Below are 11,877 nucleotides of genomic sequence, written 5' to 3' on the forward strand. Positions count from 1 at the left end.
GACCTCAGGGAGAAGGCAGCAGTACCAGCGGCCCCACGATGTGTAATCATCCCCCTTTATCCTCTTACGCAGTCAGGACGGCAGAGAACTCTGTGTGGAGCGAACACCTCCCTGACCCTTGCCAACCTTCCTTCGTGGCACAGAGGAGGTAGGCGCACCGGGCGTAAGGCCGGCAGAGGCTGGGAACAGCAGGGGCTGGGATTCAGTCCTGCACTGGGGCTGTCATCTTTGTTCTCACGGGTATTGCTGATTTAGAGCGAGTGATCCTGATTCTATCTACAGTTGTGGAAAACGGCCTCCTTTCAGTATAAGTGTAAGTAAAACAGGGGAGGAACTATTTAAAATCTATTAACTATAATGTAAAGGCACAGGAGGTGGGGGCGATCCAGCACAAAACGTGACGGCATTGTGCTAATGGTTGCTTGAGCACAAGCAGAAGCCAACATGCCCTGGCTTTTTTTTTTTTTTTTTTTTTTTGCCAAGAAAGGGCACAAGACCCCCTATGCAGTGCCCGTGTTCGGACAACACTTGAATTCATCTGCTCTGAGGATATGCAGGGGGTCAGATGAGGGCGCTCGGCCAGCACTGAACCCCCGGGAGGATGGCTAATCTCTCAGCTCCCGAGGCCTCGGAAAGTTGACGTGGAAACCAGAATGAAGCATGGTGGTCTTGAAAGAGAACATGTGTGTGCGTGTGTGTGTTTACAGGCGCCTGTGTGTGTTTCAGGTCAAGGAGGGTACCGTGTGGTTGTGCACGTGTGTCAAGACCACTGTGGGGAGACTCTAAGAACAGAATTTTCTGGAGCGCCGAAAGCTCACTTGGTGATCGCAGACACAGCTGGATGAGAGACCCAGGCTGAGGCAGGATGAACTCTGGGAGGCTCAACAATGGGTGAGCCCGGAGCACAAGGCCCAGGGCCAGCCCTGATGCAGACGATGGCATATCAGTGATCACGGAGAAGGGGGGCGTGACCCTCGACAGAACCGAGCTAACACGTGTTAACTAAGCACTGCATATGTGCCAAGAGCCGCGCTGGGGGCTTTCCACAGGACCCTCCCAGGCGGGCACCGCCACCAGGCCCATGCTACAGATGGAGAAGCCAAGGCCCCCGTCATCTGGGCCCAGGCAGGCGCTTCCCTGGCCTGGCGAGGTCCTCACCCCACCATCACCCAGCCCCTCAGAACCCTTTTCCCACGCTTCAGGCCATTCCCGGGCACCAAATGACAGCAGAACCAGGAGGGCTGTCCCCAGTGCGCAGATGAGGAAACTGAGGCCCTGGGAGGTGAGATGGCCTGAGGCCAGCAGGGTCTGCTTGAAGACAAAAGCCTCCCGTGGCCGCAGGCGGCCATCCACTCCCAGGCACATGGGTTCCCGCGGCCCCCACCCTCTTGGCCTCGCGGAGGCTCTCAACGCTCCCCCCACCCCCCGGCCGCACCCACGCCCCCAGCAGACAGGCAGGCAGGCGCACCACTTCTTCACCAACACTGACCCGGGCGGGGTCGCCGTGGCCGCCCACATTATAGCTCCCACACACCGAAAAGCCAGGCTCCCCACCCTCGAGGAAGGAAATAACCTTTCCCCAAACCAGCACTTTCTCTGCAATAATCTCCGTATATGAGAAGACAGAGGTGTTTTTGCAACGTTTCCAAATTCCAACAACACTGAGGACAATGGGGCAAAATGACGCATGGCTTGACCCCAGAGGGGCCCCAGGAAGGGACCGGCCCAAAGGAGAGGAATTAGTGGTGCGTACGTGCCACAGTACCCCATAAGCCAGGGCGGCCAGCCCGGGGCAGGACCTCGAGGTGGACAGACCTAGCTCCCGCCCAGCCCCTCCTCCTCACTTGCTGTGCGGCTGCAGTCAGGCCCACCCCCTCCGAGCCTGTTTCCCTGCCGTCACCGCTCAAGCCTCCTGCCTGCCAGCTTGCCCCTCCACTCCCCCACACACACCTGGGCTGCCAGAGGGCCCCTCCAGCACTCTGGCCATGCCCCTCCCCTGCTCAAAAACACCCCGAGGCTGCCCATCTGCCACCCTCAGAGCAGGACATGAGGTCCTCCATGTCTGGTCCAGTGCACGGGGCCAGCCTTCCTTCCCCCCTCCTCCAACCCACCTTCCACTGTCCACCCCTCAACCTTCACATCACAGCGCCAGTATCACCCCCTCCAGGGAGCCCTCCCTCACCATGCCTAGGCTCCCAGAGCCTCTGTGCTCTCCTCCAGGACAGCCGTGACTGAAGCATTTCAGAATTGCCTACATGGGTCTCTGGGGCCCTCGGGAGGGGCAGGGAGGGACCATGGGCCGGCCCACACCAGAGGCTATTTTGAGTGCTGTGTGCAAGGAGAGGGACCAAGGCCCCTGATGTGGAAGGAACCCCGAGTCCAGCCAGCCTCTCCCAGCTGCTCCCACACAACCCCTGCCCAGGGTTGCCCACCCTTGAGGAGGGAGGCTGCAACTCCACTCCCACTGCCCCACAAGGCCCGGATGGAGGCCCCAGGCTGCTGCTACCCTCCAGGCTGCTACCCTCCCAGCAGCTGGGGCGGGGAGTGGAGGGAGCCTGAAAATCCCAGGAAGACCTCACCCCTCCCCGAACTGAAACCTCACCACAGCCAAGATAAAACTGAAAGCCCTCCTGCACCCCCAGATCTGACCACCCTCCTTGCTCACAGGGGTCCTGTCCTCCAGCTGCTCCAGGTCATTTGCACGTGCTGTGCCCTCTGCCTGAGTGTCCGTACTCCACGGGCCTCCTCCGACGCCCTACCTAAAGCAGCCCCACCCCCACCCTGGTCTCAGCCAGCTCCGTCTGCTTTTTAGCCCAGGCGCACACGGCCAGCTCTGACAGAAAGCAAGCTCTGTGGGGGCAGTGGAGGTCGTATTGGTACTGCTTTATCCCAAGAACAGTGACCAGCACCCTGGTAGGTATCACTTACTTCCTCCTTCCAACAACCCTAAGAGAGGGGTTATGACACCCATTTGACAGATGAGGAAACTGAGGCTCAGAAAAGGTCACTGGCCTGAAGGAAGCATGGCCTGTGAGTGGCAGAGGTGGGATCTGAGCCTGGCAGGTGTCCAAAGCGGGGACTTCCCTGTGCCCAGCTGCCACCTGCACAGACCCCCGGGGGACTGGACCTGTCGCTAAGCTCCGGTCCGGCTGGGAGGCGGGCTGTGGAAACAGGCTGAGGATGGGACGCTAACTGCTGTGGTGCCCACCCCAGGAAAAGCCAGCAGTCAAGTCGGCAGAAGGAAACACCCACAGGAAAAGGGGGAAGACAAAAAGGGGGCATTTTTTCTTTTGTCCAATTGCCAAACTGTGCAAAAGAGTGACTTTGTTCCCATCTAATTTTAATCACAGTGGAAACCTTTGTATACCACGCCAGAAAGAAGTCAGTGTGTTCGACAACAAGGTCAGTAAAGGGAACTTAAAATCCATCCTTAAACACTGCACTTAAAACCCACAAATGAACAGTCACCCACCAACTGCCCAACTGCTTTTGAATTTAATGTAATATTGGAACAGGCAATACAGTGGTACGGCTCAAAATCCAGAAAATATAAGAAGGCACACAACGGGAGTGTCCCCTCACCTGGCACCCTTGTCCCCCACCTGCACACGCCCTGCAGGTAACCACAGGTAACCACTGCAACCCCGCAGGGCTTCCTCTCAGTGTTTGCCTATGAGCCTATAAGCAAACGTGGATTTACGTCTTATTTGACACAAGAGGCAGCGTATTTTACACACCATTCAGCACCTCGTTTTCCTCTCAACAGATCTTAAAGATCAGAGCCGCCTCACTTTTTACAGCTGCATAATATCCCATTGTATGGCTGCACCAACATCTATGTGACCAGCGCATATCACCCTGGATCTCAAGTGTCTGTCCACAGCCCTGCTTCCCCACCTACCTGTGGCTTGTCAAGGCTGAGACCTGCCCTCCGGCACAGGGCCCGGGACAGGGCCTCCGCACTCCTGCCAACATCCTCACTGCGGAGGCCTACAACCTCTAGATCCTGCAGCTGGGGAGGGTGTCTTAAAATGGGAATCACATCTCATTGCTCCCTGGAGAGAAACTTCTCCGAAGCTTTCAAATGTCCTGCCCCACCCCTCTCCTCCTCCCCCCTCCCCTCGCCCACCCGCTCCTGCCTCCTCCCTTCCTGTCCCTCGCACACACCAAGCCAGGCCCCACCGAAAGTCCTTTCTTTGCACCAGCTGTACCCTCTGCCCACACCCTCCCATCTCAGCTCAGAGATCCCCTTCTCAGAGGGCCCCGCTCTCCCGCCTGGACTGGGTTGCCCACTGCGAGCTAGAACTCCATCCCAGGGCAGGGCCTTCAGCTGGTGGGGAGGCGGGTGCTCAGAGCTCAAGAAGCCAGAGAGGGGATACACCACCTACCTCCTAGGCAACAGACCCCCAGTTCCCATCCCCAACACCCACTTCAGTACTGTGAGCCCCAGAAAGTGGTCAGACAGCACCCACTTTACAGAAGGGAAGACTGAGGCTCACTGACGGGAGGGAGAGACCCCCTGCACCACCTGTGTGGCCAGGCCCAGCACCTTCCTCCCCAGCAGGAACGAAAACCTCCAGGAGGTACACGGATGAGGCCAGGGGCTGCCCACCATCCCCAAGTCCCGTGTGCCGCCGACAGGGCTGGTCCTCGTTCACTCAGTCAACAAACTTCCAGGAGGACACACATCACAGGGACATTCAGATCCCATGAATTCAGCCGCATAACGTGGTAAACAGAGACAGCAGAGAGTCACAGGAACCAGGACGTAAAATAATTCAGCAGCTGCCCCACCCCACGCCACCCAGCAAGAGGCCACCAAGGAGCGCGCGCGCGGGAGCTGGGCCTGTCCCTCGGCCCGCGTCCCTCCCTGCAGAGCGCCTCCTCCACCAAGGCCAGCCAGGGAGTGAAGGAAAAAATGCTCCCACCCACAGCCCCACGTGCAAGGCAAACACAGAATTCTGACGCCCAACAGGACACACCATGGTCCCCCTGAGGCCCTGCAGGGACTTGGAGTCTTCACCACACTGGTCTTGGGGTCACAGTCACCCGAGAGCAGAGCAGGAAAGTGTGCTGGGCTTTCAGGCCAATCAAATGGAACCGTGGTGGTCCTCTAGGTCATGTGAGACTGTCACCTTAGGCCCTGAATTGAGCTCCACCCTGAACCCTGCTGAGAAGGCAGCTTCACTGCCCTCAGTCCTTCTACAAGCGTTCATTAAGCACCTACTGCCTGTCAGGTGTGAACGTGGTTTGGGGAATTTGCCCAGGGTCAATGAGACCAAGTCCCTCCCCTCGTGGACTCACTGAAAGGCTGGCAAAGAGCTTGGTTTTAGAGTCAGAAAAACCTAGGCTGAAATCCCAGCTGTGCCCTTTGTTTGCTGGGAGACCCTTCCTGGGCCTCAGTCTCCCCAACTTTCAAAAGGGGCAAGACTGCGACCTTGCAGGATCATGGCTGGGATCTGGGGAGAAAAGCGAAGGACGCGGCCTGGCTCTGAGATCCCTGCCTCCCTCCCACAGGGACCCCAGCGCCCACCCCCAGAGCCCCGCAGACAGTGCCGGCCACCATCACAAAGAGGCCCCGCGCTCCAGGTCCCCTCATGGCTCCCACCACTAAGGCCATACGAGGCTCACCAGCCATGGGCGAGGGGACTACCCTAGGTCCACTCCGGGGTGGGCACTGCTGCAGAAACGGCCCAGTTTACACAGCAGGCACAGCCGACACAGAGGTCTACGCAGGCCGGGTGGGAACTGTGGCCAGATGGTCTCCTGCCCCAGCCCAGGGGCAGCAGAAAAGCAGCACTAGCGAAGGGCACCTCGCAGAGATGTGGGTCCTGAGCTGCAGACCCTGTGATTTTTCAGAAGACGGAAATCCGTACTTTTATGTGAAAGCTGCCAATTTGTAAATGCTGGCAGCTAATTAACTTTTTAAAAATAATAACAACAGGGTAAGAGCCAAACAAAACATGCACAGCCAGCTGCAGTAGGGGCTGGCAAGTTTGCGCCTGCAGGAGGTAACAGCCTTTCACTTCATCCCTCCCTGGCCCAACCCTCTTAACACGGGCGGGCGGGCGGGCGCTGGACGCCAAGAGGCGAGGGTGGGGGCAGTAGTTCCCGGGCCCTCCCTTCCTCCTGGCGGGGATCGTCGCCCCCATTTGCACGTGGGGAAGGTGAGGCTCAGAGCCCCAGTGATTCGGCCACAAACTCGTGCCAGGACGAGGCATCAGGGCTTTCTCAGGCAGCGCCCTGGACCGGCACCCTTACTCAAGGGGCTCTGGATGACGAACACCACCCCAATTTTCCTTCCATTTCTGGCTCGTCACGGCGACACCTGCTGGCTTGGACCCGCCCAAGTGGTGGTCACAAACCGAGGTGGGGTGAGACCTTGTGACAGCAAAGGGAGGGAGGGCACCCCTGCAGGGAGAGTGGGAAGGGGGAGAGGATGCAGGGGGGCAGGGGGTGATGAGGAATGGGGAGGTCCCCGGAGTCGGGGCCACCCCTGCCTACTGAGCCCCCTGCCTGTGCTCCCCACACCCTAAGGGAGCCTCAGCCCAGAGCTTCCCCCAGCCCGACTCGGGGCCCATCCGGCTCAGGAAGGCACGGAGGGCTGTGCTCGCCCAGGGGAGAGGGCCGGGGTCCGCTGGACTCTTAAGTTGTTGGCGTGTACGACTGTGTGTGCAAGAGTCACGGTGGGAGGGGAGGGGGTCTGTCTGCCGCCCCAGGGATGTGAGAGACACGTGTGTGACACATGTGAGACATATGTGTGTGTGACAGACACGCGCGTGTGTTAACGAGGCACACGCGTTTCACAGACGGCGGGCTGACAGAGGCGTGCGTGTCTGGGAGACGCCCGTGTGCCAGGCACGTGTGTGTGAAGCCTGCGTGCGCAAGAGCGACGTGTGACAGATGAGTGTGAGGGGCCGGGCGTGCGTGAGAGCGAAAGGGTCTGGAGGGGGGATGCGGGACGGAGACGCGGGGCCGCCCCGCGGAGCCTGAGGAACTTCTGCCGCCTGCGATGGGCGGACGCGAGGGGGAGGAGAGCGCGCGGCGGCGGCGGTGCCCGACCGAGGGCCCAGTTCCCTCCCGGGACGATGACCCGGGTTCGGGACTTGCGGGGCGGGGTGGGGGAGCGCGGAAGAGGGAGGGGGTGGCGGGACCCGGGCGGGTGGGGGCCCTCCGCCACCTCGCGAGCCGCCGGGCGCCGGCCAGGGTGTCGCATCCGCCCGCCGGGGCGCCGTCCCCACGGCCGGCCCGGGGGCGTGGAGCCCGCAGCGCGTGCCGAGGTCCGCGTGCACTCACCGCGCTGCGCTCCGCTCGTCCCGCGGCGGGCGCGTCTGTCCACTAGTCCGTCTGCCCCGCCGTCGGCGCGTCTAGAGCTCGGGAGTCCGGCGGCGGCGCGGGGCGGCGCGAGGCGGGGCGGGGCGGGTCGAGGGGCGGGCTGAGCCGGCGCCGGGCCCCCTGCCCGCCCTGCCCCCTCCACCTCCGGGGCGGGGTCTCCGCCGCGGCCGGGGAGGGGGCCGAGCCGGCGCCGACGCTCCTCGCCCAGCCGCGCACCCGGGGCCGGACTTGGCCGCGCCGCGCGTGCGCCCCGAGCCCCGTTCCCCCGTGGCGCGCCCCCCTCGCCGCACCCCCTCGTCGCCGCGTCTGAACGCGGAGTCCCAGCCCCCGCCCTGCTGCCCGCAGCGTTCTTTGGCCCGGAACCTCAGCCAGCCTGGGCCTCAGTGTCCCCGCCGGGAAGATGGGCCCGGCCACCTCGGGCAAGTTGGGAGGGCCTGCGAGGCTTAGAAGTAACACTGGCTGGAGGGAGGCCCAGCTTGGCCGCCTCCCATCCCCTGCTGCCTGCCCTGGGCGCCCCCACACCCCTTTCCCCCCCACCCCGGCCTGCTGGCACCGGGTCCCAGCCTCCAGCCTAGGTTTGTCCTTTCCCTAACCTCCACATCTGCCTGTGGCCACTGTGTGACCTCAACCAAGGCCCTTGACCTCTCTGAGCCCAGCCTCCTCATCTCTTGGGCAGATTAACCCTGGGCTGCTGGTGGGGAGCCATGGAGAACCCCATGTCGTGCCCTCAGCACAGGGCCCAAAAGGCAGTGAACAGTCGAGGCTCTCAGCTCAAAACGTTAAGTACCGTAACTCTCCCCCCCAGAGCAGAGGCAGGATGGGTCATCGTCGGCTCCCCACTCACCAGGTTTGGCAGCCTTGGAGCCTGTGCCTGGTAAGAGGACCTACAGGGAACAGGCTACCTCCCAGATGCCTTCTGCAGGCCAAGGGCTCAAAACCCCATCCCAAAACCCACGCAAGCAAAATCAGGCCCTGGCAGATCAGGGCAAACATTTGGCACCAGAGCAGACCTGGTGAAAGGGGGACTGGCCCCAAACCCACTGGGCCCTGCAGGCCCGGACTCTGGCACAGGGACCCACACCCTGGTCCCTTCCCAGAGAGAGTCGGGATCCCGGAAGTCTGTCCTTCCATCTCTGTCTCTCTCTGCCACCTTCTGTCTCTTCTTAATGTAGTAAAATTCACATAGTGTAAAATTCACCTTTGAAAGTGTACAATTCAGCGGCATTTAGAGCATTCACAACTTTTTCTCTTGTTATCTCTTAGCCACTCCTTCTCGATCTCTCTTTGCTGCTGTGAATCGACGTCTCTCTGTAGCTCTCCGTGTCCCCTTCAGATGGCCCATGTCTCCGTGTCTCTCTGGATCGTCTCACTCTTCACCCACCCTGTCTCTCCTGCTCTGGGTCTCCCTCTGGGTCTCCATCTCAGTTTTGACAGCAGTCTGTCTCTCTGTCTTACTCTGTCCTTGGTCTCTGCATTTCCCTCCGACTCTGTCCTTAGTCTCTGTGTCTCTCGCAGTCCTGGGGCCACATTCTCCAGGACCTGAGGCCTAGCCCAGGACCTCTGGGAGCTCCGTCCATCCCTGCCAGGAGACAGATGGCCCAGCGGCTGCCACCTCACATCAGAGCAGCAGCCGTGGACCGAGAGTGTGCCCCACTCCCATGCCGGGGGCCTCCGGAGCCCAGGACTGGGGTGAGGCAGCAAAGAGCAAAAGCAACGAGCGGGGAAGCCACCTGCCTGGGGTCACACAGCTGGGAGGCGGTAAAGCCAGAAAGTGCCCAGGGGCTCAGACAGGGCTGGCCGCGGAGGAGCCACAAATGAGACGGAGGGGCAAAGCCTGCACTGAGAGCCTGGGGCCAGGCTACCCCGGCTTTCTGTGTAGCCATGCCAGGCCCTTCCTCTCTGGGCCATTTTCCCCACTGGAGCTTGTTCTCCCTTGGGGCCTCTGCGCTTGCTGTTCCCTCTGCCTAGAATGCCCTTCCCCCAGGTCCCCATGACTGGCTCACCTTTGATTAGATACAGGTGCAATGTCACCACCCCAGAGAGCCCTCCCTAAGACCCCAGCAGAGATAGCAACTGCCCCTCCCTCGGTCACTCTTTCCCCTCTCTACACCTCAGAGTACTTGTCACTAGCGGCCTTTTTAAAATTCATTTATAAGTGACTGTAGGTAAGATAGCCTGGTAAAAACTCCACCACCACCCACCAGCTGTGTGACCTTGGGCAAGTTGCTTGACGTCCCTGGGTCTTGATTGCCTCAACTGTAAAATGAGCTGAACGATATCAGGGCCAATCTGGTGGGATTGTTGAGAAGATTAACGGAACTGAAATCCAAGAGTACTTTGAACAGGGCTTGGCCCCAGGGGCGAGCTCAGTAGCATCTGATGATTGAGTGAGTGGTAGATTGAATCCTTCCTTCCGTCATTACTTGCGGAAGGCACCAGGCCTTGCCTCGCGTGAGCCTGGGCGACTCTCTGCCCTCCAATGCGCTCCCTTCCTGCCCCAGGTGTCCGAGCGGAGGTTTGGCCTCCCCTCAGCCCGCCCCCAAGGCCTGGCCAGCTTTCAGGAGAGAAAGTGAGATACTTCCCTGTTATCTGAGCTGGAGATGCACTAAGGCAGCCGCCCCCTCGGAGCCCTGCCAGGGCTGTTATCGCAGACGGAGTGCACATCACCCACCAGGAATTTGGGGCCCGGGGCTCAGGCGAGACACGGTTGGAGGGAGTTCCAGGCCGATAAGGCCAAGACAGAGTGCTCAGAGTGGGCAGCCGAGTTACATCGGTGACATCTCGGCAGCCTCCCGGGCATCAAGGCGCCAGGGCTGGCGGGTGCGGGGCCCACCTGCACCCCCGGCCAGCCCGGGTGGAGCGGAGGAGGCCCGCCGGGCTTCCTGGGTCTGCATCCTCGCTGGGTAGCCAGGAGGAGGTTACTGTGCCTCTCCTGGCATCTGAGAAATGAGAGTGACAATAATAATAGCCCACACAGCAGTAGCGTAGGGTTTACACGCATGGGCCCTGTAGCCACGTGGCTGGTTTAAAGCCACGTGGCCCTGTGTGACGTTCACGGTGGCTTTAGCCCTCTGCCCTCAGTGGCCTCGTCCACACAATATTTCCTGTCTCCTGTGATTGCTTTGGAGATGCTTAGAGCAGGTCTGGCAGGTGATGAGCCCTCAGTTAAGTGCTTGCTGTTCCTAACGGCACACGACCTAGACCAGCTCGAGCCAGCATGGCGCCCCCGTCTCCCTGCACACCTGGGTGCCGGCAGCGTGGGGGCAGCTGGCTCCTTGGATGCTGGGCCTGACCCCCCTGCCAGGACCTGGCCTGCTGCTGCTTCTGGGGGCCAAGGGACCCCCCTTTGTCCAGGGGTGAGCTCTGCACTGGGCCGGCTCCGTCATCGCTCTGGCCTCACATTCAGCATCCGATGTAGCCACCATGACTGGGCAGCACGGAAAGGGAGTGTCTGGGCCCAGCCAGACTCGAGAATATTCCGTAACTACAGAATACACATTCAGAGCGGATGGGCAGTGATTTTCGCACAGAGGCGCTCCTCACCCAGGGTGGCAGACTTCTGCCCAACAAGCCCCAGGGCAGCGCCACCCAGACCTCAGCTGTAGGACAAATCCGTCCTCTAGAATCACCCGGGGGCGTCTACACCCAGAACGGGGGGAGCTGAGTCTCCGGAGGATGCAGCTGGGCATCAGTATTTTTTAAGCCCCAGGTGCCCGGAGATGCTGCCAAGTGTAGAAAGCACAGCCTCCCTCTACCCTTCTTCCAACTGTGTCCCTCCCACCTGGAGCCCACGATGCCTCATGCCAGGCCCTGGCATCCCCTGCTCAGACGGCCCTGAGTCCCAGGGTCTGTGTTGGCCCTGCCCCCAGGTGTGGGCCGCGGTAGACACCCCCCAGGCCCAAGGGGTGGCCGAGGGCAGCGGCTGGCAGGTGGCGTGAACGGAGCTCAGATCTGTGGGCACACAGGCAGTCCTGGGAACGCAATTCAGGTCCTCTCTGGTCTGGACTCCACCCACCTCTCAAGCCCCTTCGCCCACCCCACGCATGCTCCTGTCCGTAGCCCCGGCCTCCTACTCTTCAACCCCATGGACAGCTGATCGTGCCCTGAAAACTTCCCCACCTCCTGGCCTTCCCATCCCCTGTGGAAGCTGGGCCACCCGGGGCAGACGTGACCAGCCGTCCCCCACTCTCCACGTAAGAAACAAAACTATAGAAACGTGACACAGACCCACGGCTGCCTGACTAAAGACTACAGTCCCAGCCTCTCCGGCATCCAGGTAGGAAAGTGAACATTTGAGGCCACTGAATGGGAGCAAAAGTGGTGCGGCCCCTCCCTCCCTTTCTCCTTCCTGCTGGAGGCGGCGGCCTGGGGTGGGCACGGAGCTGCAGCACCGCCTCGACTACCAGGTGGAAGTCACACTTGGGTGGAAGGCATACCTGAGCATCGTGGAGCCACCGCACCTGGCCCAGACGTTCACCTAAGAGAGCAATGAGCTCTCAAATGCGGTAAGCTGTGAGTCTGCAAGGCCTGAAGCCAGCCCAC

General features: G+C 60.9%; 1 protein-coding gene across 7 annotated transcripts in view; it reads right to left on the reverse strand.

Annotated features, from left to right (window-relative positions):
• Positions 1-7,446, reverse strand: part of FBLN2 (fibulin 2) — a 74,879-nt gene extending 67,433 nt beyond the window's left edge. For 6 of the 7 annotated variants that reach the window (XM_073787763.1, XM_073787762.1, XM_033865500.2 and 3 more), the window contains exon 1: positions 7,297-7,446. The gene's annotated coding sequence lies outside the window, so the exon portion shown is untranslated. Of the gene's footprint in view, positions 1-3,901; positions 4,035-7,296 lie in introns of those variants that run through there. The other variant, XM_073787761.1, reaches the window with a different exon arrangement.
• Between the last annotated feature and the right edge of the window lie 4,431 nt (positions 7,447-11,877).

This window comes from Tursiops truncatus, chromosome 10, assembly GCF_011762595.2.
Source record: "Tursiops truncatus isolate mTurTru1 chromosome 10, mTurTru1.mat.Y, whole genome shotgun sequence".
Taxonomy (NCBI): Eukaryota; Metazoa; Chordata; class Mammalia; order Artiodactyla; family Delphinidae; genus Tursiops; species Tursiops truncatus.